Source organism: Pinus tabuliformis, chromosome 8, assembly GCF_031772625.1.
Source record: "Pinus tabuliformis cultivar Carrire ecotype Pingquan chromosome 8, CPIR1, whole genome shotgun sequence".
In the NCBI taxonomy this organism is placed as follows: Eukaryota; Viridiplantae; Streptophyta; class Pinopsida; order Pinales; family Pinaceae; genus Pinus; species Pinus tabuliformis.
The window spans coordinates 1,643,804,376-1,643,807,556 of NC_142294.1; positions in this window are offsets into that span (position 1 = coordinate 1,643,804,376).

Below are 3,181 nucleotides of genomic sequence, written 5' to 3' on the forward strand. Positions count from 1 at the left end.
AGCTACGGTTATCAATTGCGATAATCAAAATTCCATCAAACTGGCTTACAATCCTGTGTTTCATAAAAACACTAAGCACATAGACACTCAATTTCATTTTGTTAGGGAAAAGGTGCAACCCAAAAAGATTTGTGTTGAATATTGTAATTCTTGTGATAATATGACTGATATATTTACTAAGCCTCTGGGAAGGCTGAAGTTTGAATTGTTTAGGGACATATTAAGTGTGTTTAAGAACCCCTTCTCCATTAAGGGGGAGTGTTAGAATTAATGAAGAATAGGGTATTGTTGTTATGTAGTTGTGAATTTTGCTTTCTATAGTTATTCAGTTCCTATTCTCATGGATATGATTTGTTGTCCCTAACAAATTGTATCTATTTATTATTGAAGATTAATGTGAAGCTTGTGCGGTGTTTTGCTTGAAGTAGCTCTTGGTGATCCGCAACTGTGAGCTCTTGTTGTGTTGGTTTATCATTTCATGTCTTCCCTATACTACTCTTGACAAACTTGTCCAAGTCTAGTCAAGATTATCTATCACAAAGTTTGATTGTCAAAAGCCACACACATTAAAATCCCATTAATGAGCTAACCACCACTTGTCCAAGAGTCAAGATTATCTATCACAAAGTTTGATTGTCAAAACTATATGTCACAAAGTTTGTTGAAATTTGTTTTATGCATATACCACTTGTCCAAGAGTCAAGATTATCTATCACAAAATTTGATTGTCAAAAGCTAGAGACATTAAAATCCCACCAATGAACCAAAAACTGCATGTAGTATTTCCCTCGTTTCAACTAATTGAAATTTCATGCAATGGGAGAAGAGGCGAAGTTGAAATTTCATGCAATGGGAGAAGAGGCGAAGCTGATAGTGAAAGTTACCTATAAAAAAATATCTGTCCTTATAACATAGAGCCTCCGACAATCATGGTAAAACTGATTGATACATATCAACTGGATTCAAACTTTTTGTATTTCACATGCCTCTGCGGAATCCATGAAACGCGGAGTAATATGGAAATTTGAAAGACTTGATGAAAGGGAAATCTTGAATTTAGTGCCGCATAAAGCTAGTTCAAAGACATACTGTTACACCTCCGGTCCATATACATGGAAGAAAGCTCACCTCAGTCCAGAGAGTAGTGGGCAGAATTAATGAGATGCCCACTGATCTGGGAAATTGGAAGAGAATAACGCAACGGCAGAGGTGGAAAAAGCTGAGGCAAAGTCTTCAATAAAGACAAAACTCTTATGGTGGTAGAATTCATGAGATGCTCAGTAATCAGAAAAAGTGAAAGACAATAAAGAAACGGCATAGAGATGGAGAAAGCTGAGAGAAATTCTCAGATAAAGACAAATTCTTACAGCAGTGGTCACATGGAGTGTTGTGAAGAATTCAAGAGATGCCAAATAACTAACAGAATTGAAAGGGAATAAGGAAAGGGAAGTCGCCGTGTTGTATGCAACATAGCGAGGAAGAAAGGGGATTTTTTGGGATGCTACATCTATTTGGTAATGATTAGACTGCTCCAATTCTTTAATACGACAAATTCTCACAGAAGCTATCTTACAGAGTCCTGTTTAGAATTTATGAAATGCAGGCTGATCTCGAAAATGGCCATATTGACTGCGGCGTAGAGATGGAGAAAGCCGATCAAATTCTTCCATTGAGACAAATTCTCATAAAATGCCGTGTTAAAGACGGTGTAGAAACTGCAATTGAAACCTGAGAAAATTCTTCACTAAATACAAATTCGTGTAGAATTTATGAAATGTCTTGTTAAACACGGTGATTGAGAAAAGTGAAATTGCTATATTGTAATGCCGATGTCACCAAATATATACCGACACCAATTTCATGAGAGTGAAATTGCTATATTGTAATGGAGTAGTTTAGGGAACCCTAGGAATTGTTTTGTTTGGATGGTTAAAAGTAGTTTGAATTTTGGTAAAAAAATAAAAAAATATTATCGTAAATTTAGGGAAGCGCTTGAGATTGAAAAGAGATCTAACAGTCTCAATAGAGAGGATGGTTGGAAAGTTAGTAGGTGTTGGATCCCTGCCCTCTCTTCCTAGTCGTTTTTTGTCTTTGATCTTTATTTATTTTTTATTCATTTATTATTATTATTATTTTTTTTTTTTAGTATTTATTTATTTTTCGATTTTTATTTATTAGTTTTTGATTTGTGAGATATCTTCTTTTTTTTTAGGTATAGCAACTTCTTCTTCTTCTTCTTCTTTTTTTTTTTTTTTTTTTTTTTTCTTTTCTTTTTTCTTCTTCTTCTGATGATATTTTAAGGTCCTTAGGGCCTTGTTTCAATTTTATCTCCTATTATTTTTATTTTGAGTATTTTAAACTAATTTCTTCCTTTCATTTCTAACTATTTTCCGATCTTACTCATCATCCTTTGATTTTCTTTATTATATTCTAAGCTTATAAGGTCCTTTTTATAGTTTAATTACCTTTTATTAATTAACATACAATTTTTAAATAATATTAACTTATATATTAGTCTAGATCCAGGCTTTTAACTTATCCTTTATGATAAGGTCTTTTAATTAACTAATTTGCCTTTTTAATTATTAACTAACTTATAATTTTTATTACTTTGATTTTCTTTAATTAACATTCAATTTTAATAATACTTTTAAATGAAATTATTTTTATATTTTTTAGGCATTTAACTTATTTTAAGGTCATTCATTTAACCATTTTTCTTTTTTATTGAACTTATAATTTTTATTATTACCAAATACCCTCAATAATAATATTTAATTTATTACTCTATATATCTAGTCATTTTTCATAAGGTTATTATTTTTAAAATTATTAATTAAATTATAATTTTTAGTTATTAACTTTGATTTTCTTTATTTTTATTTATTATACAATTTTTAATAATATTTTTAAATAAAATGATTTTTATATTTTTTAGGCATTTCAAGGTCATTTATTTAACTAATTTTCTTTTTTAAATTAAATTATAATTGTTAATTATTAGGTCTCGTACCATATACCATCAATAATAAGTTATTTTTTCGAATTAAACTATTATAATAATTTTGACCCATGTCTTAGAGTCAAACTAGCCGTTAGGGAAGATAGCTGTTGGAGGCTCCGCTCAGACTATTTAAGCATGATGAGCTAGATCTGTTTCTTCAACTTGTCCTGATGATGA